The sequence below is a fragment of the Bufo bufo genome, chromosome 6, assembly GCF_905171765.1.
Source record: "Bufo bufo chromosome 6, aBufBuf1.1, whole genome shotgun sequence".
NCBI lineage: Eukaryota > Metazoa > Chordata > Amphibia > Anura > Bufonidae > Bufo > Bufo bufo.
Window position 1 is genome coordinate 166863645 of NC_053394.1, and position 26621 is coordinate 166890265.

The 26621-nt window shown below is 43.3% G+C and overlaps 1 protein-coding gene and 1 long non-coding RNA gene across 2 annotated transcripts in view; both read left to right on the plus strand.

Annotated features, from left to right (window-relative positions):
• LOC121004097 (gastrula zinc finger protein XlCGF26.1-like) overlaps window positions 1-26621 on the plus strand; it is a 705032-nt gene that overhangs the window by 40509 nt on the left and 637902 nt on the right. The gene's annotated exons all lie outside the window — the stretch shown is intronic.
• On the plus strand, window positions 1961-26041 carry LOC121004140. Its single transcript, XR_005779663.1, has 4 exons — window positions 1961-2085; window positions 5874-5924; window positions 13764-13844; window positions 23808-26041. It is a non-coding gene; the product is annotated as an uncharacterized LOC121004140 (long non-coding RNA).

The window sequence follows — 26621 nt, forward strand, 5'->3', positions numbered from 1 at the left end:
CAGCACTCAGCCCAGGGGCTGAGCCTGAGATCCCGCCCTAACAGCTGGACCCTTCATAAGGCCATGAGTGAAATCTAATGGGAGTCCTCCCTTGTGTAATATCACCTGAAGAAGCCAGCCACGAGGACCAAGGTGGGCTGGCAGCCATATTTACCGGACTTTTTATTCCAGAACAAACGGACTTTCTTGGACTTTCCACAAAGGACATTCTTCTTCTGAAACTAAGTATTCCCTTTCATCTGTTTTCCCTTTTTATTTTACACTGGACTATCCTTCCCTATAATTGTTATTTTTAATAATTTCTGTATATGTTAATAATTTGTATTGTATGTATAATAAATGACGTTAAAGTCATTTTCTTCAGCCTCATACCTGCTCTGAGCACCGCAGAACGAATCCTAGCCGTTTCTGAAGAGTCGCTACCCGGATAGTGTTTAGTTAAGGGTTTCCCTTGCCCTGTTACAAGGGATGGTGGCAGTCTACCTACATACTGCGTAGTGTATGTTTTCTGTAGTCCGCACGCTCCCTCCTAGCCTGTCTGCTGCCCAAATTCCGGTGGTTTCAGTTCACGATCGCATCCCCACAGTGGACGATCTGCGGTCTGAAACGTATTAGAAGGCATTGAGCGGTCAGGCCGATAGGGGGTGTGTGATAGCAGGGGCAGCACGTGTAACAGTGCTTGCCGCTCTCCCCTCATTCCCTGGTGCACAGTACAATCACTCCCCCGGGAACTGCACAGTATCCTGTCTCTGACTATAAATATGAACAGTGCACAGTACTTCTTCCCTCATTCCCTGGTGCACAGTACAATCACTCCCCCGGGCAGTGCACAGTATCCTGTCTATGACTATAAATATGAACAGTGCACAGTACTTCTCCCCTCATTCCCTGGTGCACAGTACAATCACTCCCCCGGGCAGTGCACAGTATCCTGTCTCTGACTATAAATATGTACAGTGCACAGTACTTCTTCCCTCATTCCCTGGTGCACAGTACAATCACTCCCCGGGCAGTGCACAGTATCCTGTCTCTGACTATAAATATGAACAGTGCACAGTACTTCTCCCCTCATTCCCTGGTGCACAGTACAATCACTCCCCCGGGCAGTGCACAGTATCCTGTCTCTGACTATAAATATGAACAGTGCACAGTACTTCTCCCCTCATTCCCTGGTGCACAGTACAATCACTCCCCCGGGCAGTGCACAGTATCCTGTCTCTGACTATAAATATGAACAGTGCACAGTACTTCTCCCCTCATTCCCTGGTGCACAGTACAATCACTCCCCCGGGCAGTGCACAGTATCCTGTCTCTGACTATAAATATGAACAGAGCACAGTACTTCTTCCCTCATTCCCTGGTGCACAGTACAATCACTCCCCCGGGCAGTGCACAGTATCCTGTCTCTGACTATAAATATGAACAGAGCACAGTACTTCTCCCCTCATTCCCTGGTGCACAGTACAATCACTACCCCGGGCAGTGCACAGTATCCTGTCTCTGACTATAAATATGTACAGTGCACAGTACTTCTCCCCTTATTCCCTGGTGCACAGTACAATCACTCCCCCGGGCAGTGCACAGTATCCTGTCTCTGACTATAAATATGAACAGAGCACAGTACTTCTTCCCTCATTCCCTGGTGCACAGTACAATCACTCCCCCGGGCAGTGCACAGTATCCTGTCTCTGACTATAAATATGTACAGTGCACAGTACTTCTCCCCTTATTCCCTGGTGCACAGTACAATCACTCCCCCGGGCAGTGCACAGTATCCTGTCTCTGACTATAAATATGTACAGTGCACAGTACTTCTTCCCCCATTCCCTGGTGCACAGTACAATCACTCCCCCGGGCAGTGCACAGTATCCTGTCTCTGACTGCTCTCCTGTATGTCTGGACAGTTGCACAGTGTGACTCCTCTGGCTCTGCACGTCAGGATACACATACAGTGTGCCCACCCCTTGTGCCCCCTCCACTCTTCATGCTCCACACCCTTCAGCTCCAGAGACGAGTGAGATGGGGATGTGTCTGCAGCACCAGGGAGGGACGGTGTCTGAGAGGTCCCCTGCACCCCACAATCCTGTGAGTAACCCCACCCTGCGTGTGCTGTAGAGTCCCAGAACCTGTTGCAGCCATATATAGACATTTAGTATGGGATGTCTGGGAAGGCCGGTATAGGAAAGCTGGGTAACCGCTTCAGACAGCTTTAAAATGGTGGGACCCTGGAAAATATATCAGGAGCATGTCCTGAGGCTGGATACACTTCAGGACTACTGTAGTTACAGCAGTAGGAAATAGTTTACATTGCGGCAGAATGAAGGTACATTCACACCACAGAATATTTTCCGCTTTATCTCCACAGTGGTGAAAGATGCTGGAAACCACATTCACAAGATATGGATTTTACACAGATTTCAACGCTGAATACTCGTCAAAATCTATGTGAAGTTCTAGCGTCAGTATCGTTTTAGGATTAAAGGGTTTTCCTTATATTGCACCTGCAGATCTTGCAGGCGATTGTTGGGAGGGAAGCGTTCCTTCCCGGCAATCGCCTGCTCGTTATATGGAACGATCTTCTCCAGAGTATGGGGAGGAGCGATCGTTATGCCATCATTCATCTCCATACTTGAATCACTCTTTGCCGGCAGAAGATCGGGATTAGACAGCACAATCTGCCGCTGGCAAACGACTTTCAAACCTGGTAAGAAGTGTTTTCTCGTTGATCGGGTAATTAATCGGCAGCAGTATTACACTGCCAGATGATGCAGCTTCAGTATTATCTGCAGGTGTAACATAAGCTTTAGACATAGTTTAGATTACTATTAGGTAACAATTGGGGAAGTCTCCAGTTAAATTGTAAGTATACGTAAAAAAAAAGAAGATATTTTATAGTGACATATCAAAGGTTTTGATCAGTGGGGGCCGAGCACTGAGACCTCCACCCACTGCGAAAATGAGGAGATAGAAACGCTCGCAGAGAGCACAGTTCTCAGGGTTAGGTTACTAGAAAGTACCAGTTAGGGGTAGTCCCAGGATTAGGTTAGTAGAAGGTTACAACTAGGAGTACTCTCAGGAGTAGGTTAGTAGAAGGTTACAACTAGGAGTACTGTCAGGATTAGGTTAGTAGAAGGTTATAACTAGGAGTACTCTCAGGATTAGGTTAGTAGAAGGTTACAACTAGGAGTACTCTCAGGATTAGGTTACAACTAGGAGTACTCTCAGGATTAGGTTAGTAGAAGGTTACAACTAGGAGTACTCTCAGGATTAGGTTAGTAGAAGGTTACAACTAGGAGTACTCTCAGGATTAGGTTAGTAGAAGGTTACAACTAGGAGTACTCTCAGGATTAGGTTTCTAGTATGTAACAATTAGGCCTCTTGTACATGAAAGTTGTACGTTCCGTGTATTCAACTTGAATGGCTCCATGATGCGTCCACTCCGCAAAAAAATAGAACAAGCCCTCCGTAGTGCTTCCGTGGGGTTCCGATCCGTGCTTCCGCTCCTCATCTCCGTGATTGCAGACCCATTCAAGTGATGCGGAGTGCACACGGGCCGGTGCCGTGTATTGCGAACCTGCCATATTCGGGCCGCAATATGGCCATGGGCACACAACGTTCATATGCTCAGGCAGATTATCGTTAAGAAATGTTCATAGGAACGCTGGTTAGTGATAATCTGCCTGTGTAAAGGTGCCGCTGATTACCCGATGAACGAGCGAAAAGATTTTTTATGGGGTGATAGGGTCGTTTGTGTGGACACCTAAATTATCATTTGCTGGCATCGGATTGTGCCGTAGAAACAGCACCCTGCTCCTGGCAAACAATGATTCTGTATGGGGACAAGCGATGGCATTAGGGAACAGCCCTCCCCATACTGTGGAGGAGATCGCTTCATGGAATTGCAGATTTAGGTTAGTATTAGATAACAATTAGGAGTAGTTCCAGGTTTAGGTTTACAGTAGGTAACAATTAAGGGTAGTCCTAGGGCTCGGTTTGTAATAGGTTAGGTTTATTTCTGACAAAGCAGAGCCTAACGGATCTGTCCTGGCACACAATTTAAGTCAATGGTGACGGATCCGTTTTCTCTGGCACAATAGAAAACGGATCGGTCTCCCATTGACTTTCAATGGTCTTCATTTAGGGCTAATCTCAGACCTATGTTAGCAGTAGGTAATAATTTGTGGGATTCTTAGGATTAGGGCTATGATTTAATATTAGGTTAGGATTACATTTCATATTTAGAAATACTGGAAGACTTAATATTTCTCCCTTAGGCCTCATGCACACTACCATGTCCGTACTTCGGTCCACAAAAAATGGATCTGAAAAATACGGACACCTTCCATGTGCAATCCACATTTCTCTCACTCACATAACTAGAAATGACTATTCTAGTTCACAATACGGACAAGAATGGGATAGGCTCTATAATTTGCGGAGTGAACATACGGATGCGGACAGCACATGGATGACATCTGTGTGCTGTCAGTTTTTTCTTTTGTGGATCCATAGAAATTAAATAGGTCCGTGTGTAATGCAGATTGGACACAGATGCAAAATACGGTTGTGCGCATGAGGCCTTATTTTGAGGAGATTCCTGGACAATACCGTGTACTTTGGCAACTGTGAGAAATTAGGGATGGGTGATGTTAGGGTTTTGTAGTGGGAGATTATGTACATGCAACTGGGGTTAGGGATAGAAGTAAGGGTCTTGCAGATATTTATTGACTTTTTGCAGGTCTGCAGCAGGTAGGTTGCAAATCAATTGTTCTCTGCTTTTTCGGAGGGCTGTATTACACTGCTAGACTTAGCAGACGATTGTCGGGTAGGAAGCATTCCTTCCAGGCAATCGTCTGCTCATCAGTAAAGGAGACCGCTGTATTTACATGCAGAGATCTCCTCCACAGTATGGGGAGGAGCAATTGATAATGCCATCGCTTGTCCCCATACAGAATCATTGTTTGCCAGCAGCAGAGCGTGATTAGACAGCATGATCTTTTTCTTGAGACCGCATAAAAGATGCGATTTCCTGTGGTCTGCTTCTTTCTGGCCAGTCCTCTCCTCTGCCTATAGGGCGCCCCTTTCTTACGGCTCTTATTGGGCCAGCATGCACCCTAAATTGCACCAGCCAATGGCTGGCCACATTGGGCTACTTAAGGCTCCTTCCCCTATGGGAGGGTGCCTGAGCAATATGTTCTTGTTCGCTAGTGTCCTGAAAAGGTGTACTGCTATACGATTGCCTGATCCCTCAGTGCTTCTTGGCACCCATGGGTCAGCTGTCAACCAAACAGAGACTACTTTAGGAGGTAGCAGTCTCGTGGGTTCCCTGTAGTTAAGGCTAGATCCCCTTGTGTAACAGAGGGGATTTATAGTGACACAACAGGAAGAATGCCACCATAAAAGCACCACTCAAAGTGCACCAATGAAGTTTCCACATAAAGAACAATGACCACTTGTCATGATAAAGAGGATAGTAGAAATGCAGCAACCTGCAGAGGTAGAGCTGGGAGGAGGAATGTGTTCCTTTCTGGCCTTGGGGATCACATGATGTTCGAGTGTCCTTGCAATGTGTATAGTTAGATAAAAATAACCAAGCCTGGCTCCAGAAAGGAAGCTTTGTCTGAGATACAATGTGGCCTCAGGTTACCCATGAAAGAGAACATATTGTAGGACATTAAACATTAGTAGGTCTAAGGTCAAGGTTGGCAACTGTTCATAAATTCCTGAACATTAATCTAAGGGACTTTTTCTACTCTCTATGATGTGTCCAGAATTTTTTTAAAATGCTTTTTATGATTCATTAGGGGTTTCCGGTGTGTCTGGACCAGATAGAAATAACATAAAGAATGTTTATTTGTATTATGTTCCTCTAGAAATTGAGAAGCACCCGTCCGACAAACACAAGAGGAGATAGGAAGATGGAGGTTAGTTTTTTATGTTATCTTATAGAGAATGGGTACAAGAATTATTTTGGTCACCAAATAGCAGGACTATGAAGTGTGTGATGTCTTGTGCCAGTCAGGCTGATACATAGTAACATTATGGCTATCCCAAAGACCACCCTCTGATTCCCTGGGAGGGTGTACAGTGGGTCTAGGAAAGCATTCCCAAACCAGTGGCTTGTGATATTTGTAGATATGTTCAGTGGCGTTTCACTAAAATGTGACTAAACACCAACTGTAATATTTGATTGTGGCTCTGAAGCTAACAAAGGTTAGGTGAAGGCTGGTTTGGGGCAGGGGCAGACTGGGAACTTAGTGGCCCTGAAAAAAATCTAAAAGATGCCCCATGCTGTAGACGGGGCCAAATAGATAGCAGACAGGAGCAACACAAGTAGATGGGGCCAGCAATACAGTAGTGCAGGACAAAATAACGCCCCCACAGAACTAAATATCACAGCGCAGCACTAAATACTGCCGCCCGCGCTGCAGTATTCAACACTATCACAGTCCTGAGGAGGGCGATACGGCTGAATTCAGAAGGGCACCTGCAGCTGCCAGTCAAGTGCATAAGTACCTGATGCTCCTACATTAAAGGGCTTATCCAAACTATAAAACATGCCCCCCAATGCCAGGGCCCCTCATATAGATTATACTTACCCCAGTCCCTGGTACCTGCGCCACCCCTGATGCCTGCATGGCCGCCGCAATGCTCGGGATGCTGGTTGGAGAGATGCAGTTGTAGCCGTGCGGGGATCAGGAGCAACGCAGGGTAAGTATAAGCTATATGAGGGGCTCTTGGGCCATGCGGAAGGCTCAAGTGGCCCCCTGGGCATCAGCCCACCAGAAAATTTCCCTGTAGGGTCTATGGCCAGTCTGCCCCTGATTTTAGGTTACATGATCTAGTAGTGCTGTTAGACGCAAAATTAGAGTCAAGCCCAGTTTATGAAAGATATGATTTAGAGGCAAAATCTGCTGTGGGACTTAGAGGTCCACATTCTTCTGAGGATTCCTCAGTGTGGAGGCAATGTCTCTGGATGTTTTATCTGGACAGATCTAAACTGAGCTCAAACACTCAACCTCACTGATACTTGTTAACCTATTCAGGTTTGAATCATCAAACTGCTTAAAGGGCATCTGTCAGCAGATTTGTACCTATGAAACTGACTGACCTGTTTCATGGCAGCTGAAGGCATCTGTGTTGGTCTCATGTTCATATGTGCCCTAATTGCTGAGAAAAAAGATGTTTTAATATATGAAATAAGCCTCTAGGAGCAACGGGGGTGTCCTCTGCACTTTGACAGGACCAGTAGTGAAAACGTGATCACGCACTTACATACATGTGTGCATCAGCAGGACAAGGCGACGGCCGTTTCGCACCTAAGTGCTTAGTCGGGCCTGTCATCAAGCGGTGAATTTCACCTGCTTTTAAAAGCCTGCTATGACGCGCTTCTCTCTGCGCCGCCCAGGCATTGCGCTCACCTGGCGCCTACCTGAGCGTCACAGAGGGGGAGCTGCGTCACTATGTGAAAGACATATTACATTAAAATAATAATACAAATAAACTTGCAATGAGTAGAGCATAATCAACGGCATTTACAAAAAGACTCCCATGTCGATCTTTTCATTGAGTCCCAGCGGACCCATTGCGCCTGCGTGCAAGATCCACTTACTCTCTCTCCTTAGTAGTTCTTTATGTCTATCTCCCCCTTGTGGTAGGCTGCGTATTACCTCAATGCCTGCAAAACTAAGGGTTTGATCGCTCCCTTCATGTTCCTGTCTTATATATTCGATGAGACGTGGGCAACCCTTGCCACTGGTGAGTGAATTGATATGTTCCCTAATCCTTTCTTGGAGACATCTAATTGTTTTCCCTATATAGAACCTGGCGCATATACATTTTAGCAAGTAGACAACGTATTTGCTTTTGCACTTTATAAGGGTATTAACCTTATGTTTGATCCCTCCGAAATTGAGGGTATCCCACTGTGGGTTTAGTTTACAACATAAGCAATGGCCACATATGCGGTTACCCTTGGGGCCCCAACTCTGTAGCCATGTCTCAGGTTTTTTTCCCTGAAATCTGCTGCGGACCAATCTGTCCTTTAGAGTGTGACATTTTCTAAATGCGACAATGGGTGCAATATTTTTTATCCCTGTCAAGGATTCATCTCTTTCTAGTATGCCCCAATTTTCTTTTATAACCTTTTTGATCTGATAGGCCATTGGTCCATACTTAAAGGAAAACACAAAGGGGTCTGATCTGGAGTTGTGTTTGTCCTCTTTTTCTTTATCAACACGGGTCACTCTTGGAGGTTTTAATTGTCTTAGATGGGCAGCCTTTTTCATTGCATCATTAAGTAATTTTATAGGGTAACCCCTAGCCAGAAGCCTGTTCTTCAGGTCTAAAGCCTGTTTGTTATAATCTTCCTCTAACTTGTTGATTCGTTTGAGTCTTACAAACTCTTCGTAAGGCACAGCTTTTTTAACGCTGAGGGCATGATAGCTTGAGTAATGGAGTAGGGAGTTGGTGGCCGTGGGCTTGCGATACCCCTCAGTCACCAACTCCCCTTGCCTCACTGAAATGGCCGCATCCAAGAATTCGAGGTGTGAACCTCCAAATTTGTGTGTGAATAACATATTCATGTCATTGGATGTATTAAGATGCTGTACAAAGCGCGTGAAATCAACTTCTGTGCCTGTCCATACTATGAACACATCATCAAATGTATGAAAGGTAGGAAGGGGTTTGAAAGTGCATAAATATATCTGTCCTCAAAATTAGCTAAATACAGATTAGCAAAGGTGCATGCGACTGGTGTGCCCATTGCTGTGCCAAACTTCTGCCTCCAAACACAATACCCGGCGTGACCTCTCTTCAGAGAAAGACAATGGCCAATTGCCCTGCACAGGCACTTAACCCTTAGTCGGTCATGCTCCTCCCTCGCCCTGGGAGGATCCCTCTCCCCCTCTCTTTGGCCCTGGTAGCCAAAAATCCACAAACCCATTATGGATCATAGCTCCTCACCGGAAGGTCATAGGGAGATGGTTCTAGTGCCAACAAAAATAGGGAGATGGTTCAAGTGCCAACGGATCCGCCTGGATCGCTGGTGCATTTGAAGACCAAACAAGGGGCTGCAATTTGGTTTCTACTAGGAGTTCTCCATATCTCCCTTTCCTTGCGTCCTATAAGCAAAGGAAGACCTGGAGAACGTCCGTCTCGGTGTCAGGGTCTCAAACACGTAAAATGTATGATCATTTCATAATTTCTTATGAACTCCCAGTTCCATGATGTCTGCTGATTTCTTTTTTGTTCTAGAAGAGCAACATGGCCCCCCAGCAGGCGGTTGTCTTGTCAGTGGAGCTTGCTTCCAGCTTGGCTAATGGGAGAGTGAAATGTAAACACTTGTTCTGCTTTGAGGCAGCGCCACCTGTGAAGCCTGCTTCCTCTGCCAACTGCCCCTGACCCAGAGGAAATGGGCAGGCATTAAATGATAACTCCAGATATTCCTCACACGCCCATTGTTCCTAGAGGCTCATTTGCATATATTAAAGGAAACCTGTCATCCCTTTCTAAGCCTATTTATCCTCTCACTTTTCTAAAAATACTTTTTAATACATTAATAATGAAATTAACCCCTTAGGGACCGGGCTCATTTTCACCTTAAGGACCAGGCCATTTTTTGCAAATCGGACCAGTGTCACTTTATGTGGTGATAACTTTAAAACGCTTTGACTTATCCAGGCCACGCTGAGATAGTTTTTTTCGTCACATATTATACTTCATGACACTGTTAAAATGGAGTCAAAAAATTAAATTTTTATTTATAAAAGAAATACCAAATTTGCCATAAATTTGTAAAAAAATAGCAAATTTCCAAGTTTCAATTTCTCTACTTCTATAATACATAGTAATACCTACAAAAATAGTTATTACTTTACATTCCCCATATGTCTACTTCATGTTAGGATCATTTTGGTAATGACATTTTATTTTTGGGGGACGTTACAAGGCTTAGAAGTTTAGAAGCAAATCTTAAAATTTCTCAGAAATTTAAAAAACACTACTTTTTAAGGACCAGTTCAGGTCTGAAGTCACTTTGTGAGGCTTACATAATACAAACCACCCAAAAATAACCCCATTTTAGAAACTACACCCTCAAGGTATACAAAACAGATTTTACAAACTTTGTTAACCCTTTAGGTGTTCCACAAGAATTAATGGAAAATGGAGATGAGATTTCAGAACTTTTTTGGCAGATTTTACATTTTAATAATTTTTTTCCTGTAGCAAAGCAAGGGTTAACAGCCAAATAAAACTCAATATTTATTACCCTGATTCTGCAGTTTACAGAAACACCCCACATGTGATCATAAACTGCTGTACGGGCACACGGCAGGGCGCAGAAGGAAAGGAACGCCATACGGTTTTTGGAAGGCAGATTTAGCTGAACTGGTTTTTAGATGCCATGTCCCATTTGAAGCCGCCCTGATGCATCCCTACAATAGAAACTCAAAAAAGTGACCACATTTTGGAAACTACGGGATAAGGTGCCAGTTTTATTGGTACTATTTTGGGGTACATATGATTTTTAATTGCTCTATATTACATTTTTTTGTGAGGCAAGGTAACCAAAAGATGGATGTTTTGGCACTGTGTTTTTTTTAGTTTTTTTTTTAACAACATTCATCTGACAGGTTAGATAATGCGCTATTTTTATAGAGCAGGTTGTTTCGGACGCAATTATATCAAATATGTCTACTTTCTATGATTGTTTCAGTTTTACATAATAAAGCATTTTTGAAAACAAAAATTAGGTTTTTGTATCTCCATTTTATGAACGCCCTATTTTTTTTTATTTTTCTGCCGATCGTCTTGTGCAGGGGCTCTATTTTTGCAGGAAGAGTTGACGTTTTTATTAGTACCATTTTTGGGTACATATGATTTTTTGATCATTCATTATTACACTTTATGGGGCAAGTTGACCAAAAAATTGGTTGTTTTGGCGCAGTTTTTATTTATTTATTTTTACAGCGTTTACCTGAGGGATTAGGTCATGTGACTTTTTTTATAGAGCATATCGTTACAGACGTGGCAATACTTAATATGTCTATGTTTTACACAATAATAGCATTTTGAAACCGAATTAATGATATTTTAGTGTATCCATAGTCTGAGAGCCATAGCTTTTTTATTTTTTGACTGATTCTCTTAGGTAGGGTCTAATTTTTTGTGAGATGAGGGGACGGTCTCATTGGTACTATTTTGGGGGGCATACACCTTTTTGATCACTTGCTGTTGCAATTTTTGTGATGTAATGTGACAAAAATGGCTTTTTTTTTATACCGTTTTTTTTATTTTTATGGTGTTCACCTGAGTGGTTAGGTCATGTGATATTTCTATAGAGCTGGTTGTTACGGACGTGGCGATACCTAATATGTATATATTTTTTTTTTATGTATTTCACTTTAGCACAATAATAGCAGTTTTGAAATAAAAAAAATGATGTTTTAGTGTCTCCATGTTCTGAGAGCTATAGTTTTTTTATTTTCTGGGCGATTGTCTTAAGTAGGGGCAAATTTTTGGCGGGATGAGTTGACGGTTTTATTGATACCATTTTGTGGGACATATGCCTTTTTGATCGCTTGGTGTTGCACTTTTTGTGATGTAAGGTGACAAAAATTGCTTTTTTTACACCGTTTTTATTTTAATTTTTTATGCTGTTTATCGGATAAGGTGGATCATGTGATATATTTATAGAGCCGGCGATACCTAATATGTGTGGTTTGTTTGTTTTTTTTCAGTTTTTTTAATTATAAAATAAGGGGAAAGGGGCGTTTTTTTTTTCGTTTTTTACTTTATTAATTTTATTACTTTATTATTTTATTAAAAACACTTTTTTTAACTTTTTTTCTTTACTTTATTTCTGATGTTCACTTTTGGGGGTCTGATCCCCTCTGCAATGCATTACAATACATCTGTATTGTAATGCATTGCCTGTTAGTGTATGACACTGAGTCATACATTAACAGTGAGGTGAACGCATTGCATCCGCACTGAATCCGGACCCATTCACTTCAATGGGGCTGTGTACATGAGCAGTGATTTTCACGCATCACTTGTGCGTTGAGTGAAAATCGCAGCAAGCTCTATAGTGTACGTTTTTCACGCAACGCAGGCCCCATAGAAGTGAATGGGGCTGCGTGAAAATCGCAAGCATCTGCAAGCAAGTGCGGATGCGGTGCGATTTTCACGCATGGTTGCCAGGAGACGATTGGGATGGGGACCCGATTTTTGTTATTTTCCCTTATAACATGGTTATAAGGGAAAATAATAGCATTCCTAATACAGAATGCTTAGCAAAGTCTAGATTGAGGTGTTAAAAAAAAGAAAAAATGATATTACCTGTTCCAATTGATCGCGCAGCCGGAATCGTCTTCTGGCTTCTTCTTTCAGGACCTGCAAAAGGACCTTTGGTGATGTAATCATTCTCACCGAACGTGGTGAGCGCGGTGAAGTCAGCGAAGGTCCTGCTGAATGAAGATAGAAGATCAAAAATCAAACCGTCATCTCATGCCGAAAAAAAGGAGCCCCTACATAAGACAGACACCTGGAAAAAAAATATAATAATACGGCTTTCAGAATATGGAGACCCAAAAAAAAAATTTTCTCAAAAATACCACATGATCTAACTTGTCAGATGAACATTGTAAATAACACAAAATAAAAACGGTGCCAAAACAGCTATTTTTTGTTACCTTGCCTCACAAAAAGTGTAATATAGAGCAACCAAAAATCATATGTACCCTAAAATAGTACCGACAAAACTGCCATCTTATCCCGTTGTTTCCAAAATGGGGTCACTTTTTTTGAGTTTCTACTCTAGGGGTGCATCAGGGGGTCTTCAAATGTGACATGGCAACTTAAAATTATGCCAGTGAAATCTGCCTTCCAAAAACCACATGGCGTTCCTTTCCTTCTGCATCCTGCCATGTGCCCGTACAGCAGTTTACGAAGACCACTTATGGGGTGTTTCTGTAAACTACAGAATCAAGGCAATAAATATTGAATTTTGTTTGGCTGTTAACCCTTGCTTTGTTACTGGAAAAAATAAATTAAAATAGAAAATCTGCCAAAAAATTCTTGTGGAACACCTAAAGGGTTAAGAAAGTTTGTAAAATCAGTTTTGAATACCTTGAGGGGTGTAGTTTCTAAAATGGGGCCATTTATGGGTGGTTTCTATTATGTAAGCCTCAGAAAGTGACTTCAGACCTGAACTGGTCCTTAGAAAGTGGGTTTTGGAAATTTTCTGAAAAATTTCAAGATTTGCTTCTAAGCCTTCTAACGTCCCAAAAAAATAAAATGTCCCAAACATGAAGTAGACATATGGGGAATGTAAAGTAATAACTATTTTAGGAGGTATCACTGTCTATTTTAAAAGCAGAGAAATTAAAACTTTGGAAATTGCAATTTTTTTTAAACAAATTGGTAAATTTGGTATTTTTTTATAAAATAAAAATGAAATATTTTGACTCTAATTTATCACTGTCATGAAGTACAATATGTGATGAGAAAACAATCTCGGAATGGCTTGGATAAGTAATAAGTGTTTTAAAGTTATCACCACATAAAGTGACACATGTCAGATTTGCAAAAAGTGTTCTGGTCCTTAAGGTGAAAAATGGCAGGGTCCTTAAGAGGATAAAGATCCTCTTTAAGAAGATAGGCAGCATTCTGAATTATTTCACATAGTAGTAACTACAGACTATATTGAGATAATGATGATCTGCCAATATCCCATGTATGTATGTGGTCTTTTTAAGATACGCACCCATCTAATGTGGAACCGGAGAAAACAACAAAGAAACAAGAGATGACGTGGCCCACCATGTGGAGGATGTGGGGTAGGTGGAGACATACACTTGAAGGAAGAGAAACCATTAGGGGATTTTATCACTGAGGTCAGTCCAGTAGTGGATCTTGGTCACCAAAAAGTTCCAACCTACCCATATTTGTTTTCTCCAGATCCCTCTCCAGAGCAGTTTTTGTGCTGAATTACCCTTTAAAGTGGGAAAAACAGTATATATTATCATCAAGGGACAAAATCATGTAGAGTTTAAAGTTTTCAGATTTTTTTACACTTTAAATGGAGCCTGTCAGCACAGTTTAGCATATTGAACCAAGCACAGTTACTGGTAGGGCTTTCATAGTATTAAAACGGCAACTTTATTATCGTAATCCGTGGCTGCTTTCCACCAGAAAAACCTTGTTAGAAATCTCTAAATTCCACCGTTGCCTGGCCCTGTAATCTTGCTCCTACACCAACTACTTCTACTGTACATGCGCCAAATTTGTGGCACATGGCACAGGTATAAGATTGCAGAGCCAGGTGAGAGCAGAATTTATACCCATGACTGTGTCAATCAAACAAGGGAAGGAGGGGCTTCCTATGTACAGGTGGAGCTAGTTTTTTTTTAATAGTATCTTTTTATTTATAAATTTAGCAAAAAGCATAACAAACACATCAAATACAGACAATCATCAATTGAGTCCAGTACAAATCAAATACATGGGATCAATCATAACAGCTCCTCATGACCCAAGTTCGGGACAGAAGAAAAAGATATCACGTTCAGGATGAACAGTACCCAACATATCAATCCTAAGGAAGATTAAAAGTACTGCACACACACACACACATTCACACACGCCTTCATTGGTCAGAACAGTCTTTCAGTCATCTATGGTACTAGAGTCTGGGCTCCAATCCAGGGGTCCCATATCTTCATGAAGCGATCAGGGGTCCCTCTTCTCTCATACACAAACTTATCTAATTCAAGATCAGCATTAACTAGATGTACCCATTGTTGCACAGTAGGATTCTTAGGAGGTTTCCAGTTGAGAAGGATAGTTTTCCTAGCATAATATAAGAGTATTCTATACAGCTTCCTGCCAAATTTGGTTGGAACAATCTCGTTGGCTACTCCCAACAGACTAGTGAGCTCAGTACAGACGTTAGGAAAGCCTAGTTTATCATTAAAATATTTATGGATCTCTTCCCAGAAGCCATGAATAATCGGACACTGCCAAACCATGTGTATAAGACAACCGTTTTCATGTCCACATCTTGTACAATGAGGGTTCGGCAATTTACCCATTTTAAATAGCCTCACAGGAGTATAATAAATCCTATGAAGCCATTTAACTTGAATCAACTGATCCCTAGCACTTACCACTGTAGATCTCCATGTACGGCTAGATTCTTTAACATGAACATCTTCCAAACCTTCAATGTCCCTTTTCCACCTAACAAATGCCCTGTCTAGGGGTAAGTCCTGCAACGCCATCAACGACGCATACAGGGTCGACACTGGTTTGACCAAAGGAGCCCTCCTAATCGCTGCCTCAACTGTACCACACTCCAGTTTTAAAGGTTCTCTACCAAACTGAGCCTGACAGGCATGCCTGAGTTGAAGATATCTATACAAACAACGCTGGGGCAAATTAAATTCCTGTTTCAAACTATTAAAGGTTCTAAATAGGCCCTTATCATATAGTTGGGTAAGGTAGCGCACCCCCCTCTGAGGCCAAAATTCAAACTCCAGTAATGAGAACAGCTCCGGAAGCACTCTGTTTCTCCACAAAGGCAAATATGGCGACCAAGTAATATCATTCTCATCAGGGTTACATTTCTGACCCCATTTGACCCACATCTGTACTGCAGCAGCCATTGATTGGGTGTAGTGTACTGTAGACCTAGCCCCCCTCCTATATGCCAAGTTCGTAAGTGCCTCATAGGACCCCAATAAAGCTGCCTTTAACACCACCGCCGGGTTACCTGAGTCAGCCCGTACCCACCACGCCACATAGCTCAGCTGTACCGCTACATAGTACATGTACAGGTTTGGCAAGGCAAGACACCCCCGCAGGTAAGACGCCTGGAGGGTGGATCTCGCTATTCTGGGAGAAGACTTATTACATAGAAAGGGAGCGATTATTCTATCCAAAGTAGTAAAATGTCTCTTGGGGAGTAACACTGGGGCAGCCCTATATAAGTATAGCAATTTTGGGAGAAGAATCATTTTTACCACATTGATACGCCCAATCAGAGTTAAAGGAAGGTTTTCCTAAGCCTCTAGCTTTCGAGTAATGGATTGCATTGTAGGAGCAACATTCAAATCATAAAATTTTGCCACTTCTTTATGAACAATAATCCCCAAATATGTAAATTGCTCCACAATCTGAAGCTTATTGTTCACCGAAATGCGAGCTGGGTCAACATCATCAACCAGACAGAGACTAGACTTAGCCCAGTTCACACGGAGACCCGAGAAACCCCCAAATTGATCAACAACACCTAAAAGGGTATCCAAGGATTTCCCTGAATCTGCCAGGTATACCAACATGTCATCAGCATATAATGAAAGCTTTTCTGATATTCCAGCTATTTCCCAGCCTTCTATACCTGAGTTAGAGGATATGAGTATCGACAAAGGTTCCATGATTAATGCAAATAACAGGGGGGAGAGAGGGCAGCCCTGTCTAGTGCCTCTACCCAAGGGGAAGGAGTCCGATGTGTACCCATTCACCCTGACTCTCGCCGAAGGGGATCTATAAAGCATTTGTAACCAGCACAAAAATTTCTCCGGAAAGCCCATTTGAGTCAGCACTGCCCACATAAATTCCCATTCTACTGAATCAAATGCTTTTTCATTGTCTAAGGACGCAAGAGCCCTCATACCTCTGTTATCATGTTTGACCTGAAGGTTAGTGAACAATCGCCTTAAATTAATATCTGTGGTTTTCCCTGGCATAAAACCCGATTGATCTACCCCAACCAAGGAGAGAATTACCCCCCGCAATCTTAACGCCAGTACCTTCGCAAAGATTTTGACGTCAAGATTCAGAAGTGAGATAGGTCGGTAAGAGCTACACTGGTCAGATGGTTTCCCCGACTTGTGAATCACTACTATCGTTGCCTCCAGAAAGGACGGTGGCAACGAACCACTTTCCAGTGCATACCTCAACAGCTTCCCAAATCTACTAACCAGGTCTTTAGAAAATCGCTTATACCATTCAGCAGGAAATCCATCGGGTCCCGGGGTTTTCTTGGTTGCTAAGGAACTAATGGCCGTTTCAATCTCCAGGTCAGATATGTCTGCCGCCAGGGCTCCCCTGTCATCTCTGTCCAAAGAAGGAATATTAATACCTGCTAAGAAATTGACAATTTCCTCCGAAGTACACGTGATCTTGGGGGCATACAATGTCTCATAATAGGAGGCAAACTGTCGGCAGACATCTTTGGGCTCCCTTAATAAGAGCCCCTGATCATTCAGAATTCCCCCCACCACCGTTTGCTGTGTCTCAGATCTAGTCAAGTACGCCAAGGCCCTGCCACACTTATCACCATCTGAAAAAATAGTTTGCCTCTGATTTAAAAGTTTCTTCTCAGTATATTCAGTTAAATGCAAAGTAAACCTACGCTGCGCCTCAAGCCACAAAGTCTGTTTCTCAGGGCACGGATCTAGTATATATAACCTCTCCTTATCAGCTAGTTCCGTCTCTAGTTTTATCCGTTTGATATTCAGTTCCTTTCTATGAGTTGCAATAGCAGCAATCAATGCCCCTCTCATTACTGATTTGAAAGCATCCCATTCTACCAGAGGATTCGTAGACCCTTCATTTTCTGCCCAGTAATTCCCCATTGCATCTAGACTCTCGCTCACCACAGGTAATACCTCGAGCCACATAGGGTTTAACCGCCACTGCTTATCAGTCGAAGCCAGCGGCTGTGACAGTATCAGAAGGAGGGGGGCATGGTCTGAAACTCCTCTCGGTAGATAATCACTAGACTTGATATAGGGGGATAAATCTCTGCTGACAAAGGCCAGATCTATACGAGAGAGTGAGCCAGTAGAAGCTGAATAGCAAGAGAATTGTGCATCTGTGGGGTGGAAATAGCGCCACGTCTCTACTAAATCATAAGTATTAGCCCAATGTGATAGGACATTGTTGTGTGAGGCCTGGGGAACCCTTCTGTCCCGTATAGGATCTAAAGTGGCATTGTAGTCACCCATAATAATATAAGGCATTGCTGGAAATCCTGCTATTTTAGCTGTAATTAAGTCTAGGACCTCTCTGCGGAATGGCGGAGGAATATATAGTCCCACAAATAGGTACTGCAGGCCTCTGACACAAGCATGTAAAATCACATACCTACCATAAGGGTCTAGCTGCACACATAGTATTTGAAACGGAAGACTTTTAGCAATTAAAATACACGCCTCTAGCGTGGTTTGAGTAAACCGCATGATATGTGGGGCCTATCCATGGGCGCCGCAAAGCTAGTACTTTCTGGCCCTGCAGGTGCGTTTCTTGCAATAACATTATGTCAGGGTTATACCTCTTCAGATAATTGAACACTAAAGACCTTTTAATCTTATCATTCAGACCCCGAACATTCCACGAAAGTAGCTTAATTATCGCCATTTATTCTTCCAAAGATAACATCTCCATAGTTTCTGACCAATGAAGGCACATTCACGGACACATACAATCCACATCAAAGAACCCCTCAACAGAGAAACTCTCTTCAACCCACCCATTCCCAACCTCCCTAACCCACCCTGCCCAAACCTTCCTAACATGGTTGAGCCTGACACCCCAAACTAGCAACTCCTGGGTACAATAACCTACCCTAACTCATTAGAACATATATACCATATAGGTACGTTGGTGATAGGAAGCAAGTATATACGTCTACCCACAACAGTGCATAGTCATACAGGGTGTTGCCACCCAGCATACCAATATGGGGTTAAACATCTGATCAATAGACAAAGTCAAAGAACAGGGAATCTAACAGGAGTAATAATGGTGCATTTAAACCAGATACTCCCCCCCTCCCCCAACCATCTTGTCAGCAAAACAATTTAACATTTAATCAAGTATTATATGCTTCAGCTGCCAACACTATAGTATAAACCATCAGCGGTGAGGCCTTGCATTTAGATTTCTCTCAATCCATTCAGTAGCCTCTTCAGGAGTACTAAAAAAACGGACTGTTTCACCATCCTGCACCCTCAAGCGAGAAGGGTAGATCATGGCATATTTCACATTTTTGTCCCTCAGCCGCGCTCGGACCTCAGTAAACTGCTGCCTTTTCTTCTGGACCTCTGCAGTAAAGTCCGGGTAAAAGGACAAACGGACATTCTCATAGCTGACATTCCCCTTCTGCCGAGCAGCTAGCAAAATAGCGTCTCTGTCCCTGTAGTTCAGGATCTTCATGATGAAAGGTCTAGCAGGGGATCCCGGCGGTAAGGGCCTGGTTGGAATCCGATGTGCCCTTTCTATAACAAAGCAACTGGAAAGTGAGATGGGATGTAACACTTCTTTTATGAGCTAAAGTTTCTGGGGTAGACCCTTCTGCTCGCTCCGGTAAGCCCAGGATACGGACGTTGTTACGTCTATTGCGGTTCTCAGCGTCCTCCGCCCTGGCTTGCAGCATCTGTACCTGTTGCAGCAGCTGCCTGGTGTCATTTCCAGCTGCTCTGGACGCATCTTCCACATCACTCACTCTTTGCTCCACTGCAGATGTTCTTTCACGTATTTTGTCAAAATCGTGTCGCAAACAGCTAAGGTCAGACTGTAGATGGTCTATCTTTGATGTAAGAGCAGCTTGACAGGCAGCTATAGCTTTCATAATTTGAGAGGCTTCAGCAGAGGCACCAGGGACAGGAGACCCCTCACTTTCCTGTTCAGTTTGACTCATGGCGTCCATGAATCGTTTAACAGATGATGGAGCCACAGAAGAAGTTTTGCGGCCCATAGAAATAGTCCACAGACACTTTAAAGATCTGCTGGGTTTGTCACTCATGCAGCAAATCAAGATAAGGCTTTATTAAATTCAGCAAGTCCTGCCACACAGCCAAGTAGACTGCCAGATGGGGAGGGGGATAAGTACACCAGCACCACCACTAAACTTTCATATAAACTGTGGTGAACTCTGCAGCTTTCATATATAAGGACTCCTAACAGGATTACCACTGCAGGACTTCAGGATAATAGTGGAAGTAGGGAGATACAGAGCGTTTCGCCGATCCACTCCGTTTGCTGGGGCAGAGAGGAGCGCCGCTGCACATACACTTAACGGCAAGATGGCACCCACCGCGCGGCTTCTTCCCGCCTCGGCCGTCGGGCTCAAGACTCCAGCAGGTATCGGCAGCAGTCCAAGGTAAGTTGTTAGCAACTTTCAGCAAGCCGTACCTGCGCTGTGTACCTTGCGGCGGATCGTGCCTCGGCCTCACTCCACACTCTCCTCAGTTTGCGTCCCTCCGCTCCTCTCCCTCAATCCGTCGGCATCCACAGCGCCACAGCCAAAACTCAGCAATCCAGCACCGGGCAGAGTGTCCCCAAGTATGAAGGGGTCCAACATATAATGAATGAGCTCAAGAAACCCCGATTATGCCAGGTGTATAAAGGATATTTCACAGGATTTTGTAGGAGCACTGCAATCCTGCTTCCTCACTCCATGCTGGCTCGGCCACGCCCCCAGGTGGAGCTAGGTTGCACTGAAGGGCTAGTTCCCACCTTTGGTGCACTAAAAAGGCAATTTACATATTTGAACAAAGTCCATTTTCTCTGAAAAGCAGCAACGGATTACAATAATATAGGTGCGAAGCCATTGATGAAAGCCATAGCAGTAACTGTGCCTGGTTCAATAAGCTAAATTGTGCTGTTTCCCTTTAATATTATATATACACAGTTCAGCCATAAAATTAAAACCACTGACAGGTAAAGTGAATAACAGTAATTATCTTGTGACAATTACACCGCCAGGATGTGATCCCACAGGGTTATGATCGCTATGTGGCCTAGAACCTCCTTGGCATGCAAGTCAGTGCAGTTTTCAAATTGGCTGTTAAAAATTGATGGCAACAGTGGTCGTGACCTCCTGACTTCCACTCCATGGGACCATGTTCTCAAGGTGTTTGATATAGTAGCAGCATGTGAACAGTTGTTTTTTGAAGGTGACAGTTTGGAAGCAGAAAGAATGGGCAAGCATAAGGACCTTCGTGACAAAGTGTACAAGGAAGATCAACCAGTAAATGGGTGACGGGGTCTTGAGCACCCAAAGGTCATTGATTTGTGTAGGGAGCAAAGACAACCTCATCTAGTTCAATGTTGACTATAATAGAAAGGTGTCGGTACATCATAGTTTGCTGTATATTGGATTGGGTTGTATACCAGTCCATGCTGGCCCCTGTCCAGCAGCAAAACCACATACAATGGACAGTTGAACATCAGAACCCAAGCATGGAGCAAAAGAAGAAGAAGTGGACGGCCAAGGTGCGCGTGTATGGAATTAAAGAAGGCAGTGTGATGCTCCTGCCAATGTTCTGCTGGGAAACATTGGTTCCTGGCATTCACATGGATATTACCACCTACTATGGCCTATTTCATCAGGATAGTGTGACCTTACTGCAAACATTGTTTAGGAAGGGTTAGCCTGTATCACAGGGGCAGATTTTCTCATGATTGCATTTGTTGTAATGCTCGTTATCGATCATTTGGCAGTGTAATACTGCCACCAACTACGCGATAAACGAGCAATCTGAAGAATCTGTGGTATCATAGTTGCCAACTGTCCCAACTATACTGATCCCTGTGCTTTCCGCATCCTTGCTGCACTATGATGGTTGGTCAGGGCCAGCGTTGTTGTCATCATCATGTCTGCCACAATGAGTGTCAACCATGTCCCCCTCTACCACCAACTCCTCCTCATCCTCAAGTCCTTGCACCTCATCCTCCTCCTGCATGCAAAATCATCCATTTGGGTCCCCAAAAGCCAGGGGCAGATTTGGTATGGGGGCCTCTGTCACATCTAAGCTCCACCCTGTCACACGTTAATATGGAGGCCCCTTTTGTGGACCACCACACAGTACAATGCCCCCTTATATTCCTCCAACACACTTTGATGCCCTTTTGTGTCCCCATGCAGTATTGTGCCTTCTGCTTTGCCTTTCATACAGTATAACATCCCCTACATGTGCCCCTCACAAAGTATATTGCCCCCTACATGCTTCTCACACAGTATATTGCCCCCTGATGGGCCATCATCCAGTAAAATTCCCCCTACAAGTGCCTCTTACACAGTATATTGCCCCTGTCTGACCCTCATACAGTATATTGCCCTTACTTTATGCTGTTTATACAGATGGTCCAGCATATGCAAGGTGGAATCACAGATCAAGTGGTGCAAAGGCACACGGCTCTGGAGGGCGTTCTAAGCCACATATGAATGACTGTCCAGTGTCCCATGCCACAGTAGTGGTCCACTGCTTAAAGAGTTAAAAATGTATTTTTCTGTATGTGACCTGCACAAGGAGTTAACAGGCCATAACAACCAATGCTAGGTGACGCTGTGCCCCCCTCACCATAGAAAGGAGCAGAAACAGCTAGTGATTCCAGCCAGGTTTTTAACCCCTTCCTGACATGGCGACACCATATTTTTCGCCCTATAAGACTCTTTTTTCCCCCAAAAGAGGAAGAAAATGTCAGTGCATTTTATAGGGTAGATACTAATGAGTGCTTCCATTATGCGCACACTGTGCGAAGTCGGGTCACAGCGCAGCAGGAAGAGTACTGGATCTGAGGAGTGGTGGGGGCGTCTGGAGCAGGAGAGGTGAGTAACATTGGGGGTCTGATCTGAGGTCTAATTAACATTGGGGGTCTGGTACCAACAGTGGCACTTTCCAATTTTCTTCATCTTCTCTGGGACAAGATCCTAGACTTCCACAGAAATAATGTACTCTTGATGAGCACATGGAGGACATGGCAAAAAATGTGCCTTATTAGAAAACGCCATCCCCTTTACTTTAATAAACAACCCGAATTTTAAAAGCTCTTAACACTTCAGCTTTTGGGTTTGTCGTCATGGAGGAATCTTGAAATACGCCTATTTTTGGTGGCACTATTAGATATATGCAAAACAGTGAGTTACATGCTCGCTATCAGCACCAGGATTTCCATTTAATTACATTAAATTTTTTTATTGTCTCTTGGACACAGACTGATGACTGAAATATAACAGCACACACAGCAGTGGCGGCCGGTGCCTGTCAAGTGACGGCTACATTCACATGTGGCACAAATACCGGGCAAATCCAGATGCTGCCGCGCACCGCCGGATCCCCGTTTAGTATAATGGCATCCGACAGGGATCTGGACGCTTTCTGATGGACAAATCCTTTCCTGCTTGGGCGTATAGTGGCTTTGACTATAGTCCCTCAAGAAAAAGGCTGCCAGGCCGCTGCCCGAGGTCATGTAATCCTTGTCATCTTTTCTGTCTTTTGAGTGATTTGCACGGGATGAATCTTAAAGGTTTTGGATTCACTAAAATCCAAAGATTTTGAGAAATTCGTAAATAATCTGATTTGTGACGAATTGATTGGCTCATCACTATTCAGAGGTCTTGTGGAGGCCATTTTTCGACAGACCAGAGCTATTTTTACAGCGAGAGGGACCTATGCAATATCAGGGAAGTGGTTTTAATGTTATGACTGATTCATGTATTTATTTACTAATTGCTATTATAATTAACCCCATCAAAGCCAGGTCAGTGGTTGCTGTAACCCCCACAATCAGCTGATTGAAGGGCCACAGCATGCCCCTTTATTGGTTAGCAGGAAGAATGATCCTAGCATGGAGAGGATAATAATTCCATTGCATCTATTCCATGGATCAATAATTCAGTTGCATCAATTGACCATCTGCAGGGGAAAAGCCTGGCTGACCAGGAGGGGGCTATTGTTATTAGTACTGAATATAATTTCACTTATTTTTTCTTTCTTCAATTCTGTTTTCAGACTTCCTACTAAGATCTGCGAACGCTCACCAATCTTCTTGGAAATCGGAATTCTCCATCCTCCAAATCTCTGTTTCACCAATAAGTGAAGTGGAGATTATGTTCCTCATGTCCACTGCCAAACTGGGAATGGACTCTAACATTCAAACTATTGACGAGAGAACACCTGCAAATCTATACATGCCTTAATCATATACTATAAAATAATATAATATGTTATAGAATTGCCTTATAATAGGGCTTCAACCTTTGAATGCTGGGTTCCCACATCCGTGAATGAAAGTGCCAAAGCATTTGCCCAACACAGCGACATCTATGTTAATGTGGCTGGTACTGCAGCTCAGCCCATTCAAGTGAAGGCCACAAAGCATGGTTGAGTTGCAGTACTTGGCAGAGCCATACCCACATGTCATTTTGCCTGGTACTGCAGTGTAGAAGTCTATGAACTGGCTTCTCTGTTTGGGTACTGCCCGAGGGTGAAGCTGGCAAAATTGTGTGGCCATTGGCTGCTGCAGGTGGGATTGGCTTGGCTGTATGCTGTCAGCTGCAAAATGTGGTTGTATCATTGGAAGGTGTGGGTATTCCTGCCATAAGGTGATGTCTGATGATGCTGCAAAAATGTTTTCTTTTTTTCAGTGTTGGAACTGTTACAGATGTTTATTTTATTTTTTTATTGTAATTTTCTAAATCTTCAGATGTCTTCCAAGGATTTTCGACCTATGCCGACAACCTGACAGAATTGATGGCAACGTTCCCCATTCCCCATCCTGTGTGTTCCCTAATCTTGGCTAACCTCTACTCAAGCTTAATGTCCTCTGCAATGCCTCCTCTGTGTCCATGTAACGGTCCTCAGCTTGTTTTCTTCCGGCGCTGCATGGGCATAGTCACATGCTCCACTGCAGCCAGTGAGCGGCTTCAGCAGTGACGTGCTGCTTCTGCCCATGGCACCATTGAAGTCAGTCATTGGCTGCAGTGGAGCATATGATCATGCAGCACCGAAAGAAAACAAGCCGTAGACCGGAACATGAACAAACTGGAGGCATTGTGGAGGACCAAAGAGGCAGGGAGCAGATAAGTATGAATCTTCTGTTTACGGTAGGCTGCAGGCACTTACAGAAAAATAAATCAGTATTCCTGGAGAACCCCTTTAAAAAAAAACACTGAAAAACAATTTATTGTACCAATAAAACTGCAGCTCATCCCACAAATAAACAAAGCCTCATACGGCTCTATCAATTAAAGAAAACACAATTGTTATAGATCTCAGGCTATGGCCAGAGAAAACAAACATTTTACAATTTTATATTTTTGTATTGTGCAAAATAGTAAACCTAGATAAAAAAAAAAAACTATCACTATTGTCTAGCATAACACATGCATAAATGGAAGGCAGGAAGGTGTTTAAAAAAAAACTTAAAAAAGATGATTCATATTGAAAAGGAATTGCTTCTTTCTTCTATTTATTGTATGAAAACTACTTCGTTCCATTTATTTTTACTTTTTGTTGTGTCGATGGTGGAACGCTGCGGGGGAGGCGGGTTGTTATTTAATAATCGGTCACCGACTTTTAGTCAGAATAACAGAATTTTGGACACCTTACCCATTTCTTTGTATGTTGACCTTGACTGACCTAATAAATAAAGTTAAAACAAAACCATCACTCACCTTTTAAAGTTCCGATGCTGCAGCTCCCGGTGGTACATGGAAGTGATAAGGTCTCGTTCTTGGTCACAAGACCACTGCAGCCAATCCCTGGCTCAGTGGTCACATGTGGAAAAACGGCACGTCACTGCTAAGACTCAGCAGTGGAATGGGGCTGGAAAAGGAAGTTTAAAAAAAGTGATATTTTTTCACACTTTGTGGTATCACGAGAATGTTTTGTATGGAATTTTTTGAACACCAGTACAGACTACAGTGCTCTGCAATAGATAACCATGATGTGATCCTACCTACGATATGCCTTCATGGCTGAGCAGCCTGACAGGAACGCTCACCAATGTGTAGTATATGCAAGTGCAAGAGAGTAGTGTATAGGGAGGCCCTACCCCCTTAGGCAGCTGTGCCAGAGGACGCATCCAGTCCTGCTCACATTCTAGGATAGGTTGCTTTGTGGCCACATTAAATCATTGCCGGAGAACCCCTTTAAGGGTACTTTCACACTTGCGGCATAGGATCCGGCAATACGGACGCAAACGGATGCATTTGTCAGATGGATCCTGATGCGGATCCGTCTGACAAATGCATTGCAATACCGGATCCGTCTTTTCGGTTGTCATCCGGAAAAACTAATCCAGTATTTATCTTCGTTACATTTTTAAAGGTCTGCGCATGCATCCGGAACACTTGGGCATTAATGCATTTCAAAGGAAAATAATGTGTTAAGGATTTTTGTCCGGAGAGAAAACTGCAGCATGCTGCGATATTTTCTCCAGCCCAAAAACGTAAGAGGGACTGAACTGATGCATCCTGAACGGAATGCTCTCCATTCAGAATGCATTAGGATAAAACTGATCAGTTTTTTTCTGGTATTGAGCCCCTGTGACGGAACTCAATACCGGAAAATAAAAACGCTAGTGTGAATGTACCCTAAAGAGTTTTTCACATAACATGTATAGTATAGGTGATACTTGTATAATTGCTGCCCAACCATTGGGACCACCACCAATTACAAAAATGGGAGTCCCCAAGTCCGCTACCCTATTCTTTGGGACAGACAGAGATAGCTGAACACTGTACTCATCAGTCAAATAGAAGTGAATGGAGCAGTGGTCACACATGTATGTTATTTAGAATTTGAAATCTATTTGTCCTTTAG